This window comes from Penaeus monodon, chromosome 28 (assembly GCF_015228065.2).
Source record: "Penaeus monodon isolate SGIC_2016 chromosome 28, NSTDA_Pmon_1, whole genome shotgun sequence".
NCBI lineage: Eukaryota > Metazoa > Arthropoda > Malacostraca > Decapoda > Penaeidae > Penaeus > Penaeus monodon.
The window spans coordinates 4321234-4321784 of record NC_051413.1 but is presented as its reverse complement, the minus strand read 5'-3'; the positions used below and the strand labels follow the sequence as shown (position 1 = coordinate 4321784).

Here is a 551-nt window from a genome sequence, read left to right as displayed (position 1 = left end):
TGTGTGAACGATGGAATGACGAGGGGAGCCACAGCTTTATTTGGCGTTCATACTTTCAGCGTTGTTCATCAGAGGGAAGGAGTGTTATTCACTGTTAAGTTTCATGGGTAGTTTAGGTAAATAGGAAGATACTTACAAAATCAGTTTGTTCTCACTCACAATACTCGACATCTGAAGGTATTAATTACTACATAGCTGAACGGATAAGTAAGTTATTACATAGATACATGAAAATAATTAAGAACAACATATAAAGAAGTAAGAAACAAACATAATTTAATGCTTGAAGCGAAAGATATCAATTAATAGAAAAATACAGATGCCAATTAAAAGATAAATATATATAAATGATTAAACACAAATTACTAACAACCTGGATTTATAATATGTCTCTCGTTATGGTACAGTAACCTCGGCTTTGGTTAATGTTGCTGAGAAAATGTCATACCAATGCGTCTGATGTGCCAAATATGGGACATGCTTAGTCTAATATGTAGTATTACAGTTCACAAAATATAGGGTAACAGTTTTGTTGTTTTAATAGATTTTAG

At 32.1% G+C, this 551-nt stretch overlaps 1 protein-coding gene across 1 annotated transcript in view; it reads left to right on the top strand.

The window, feature by feature from the left end:
• LOC119591302 overlaps positions 1-551 on the top strand; it is a 21918-nt gene that overhangs the window by 6325 nt on the left and 15042 nt on the right. The window lies entirely within an intron of this gene.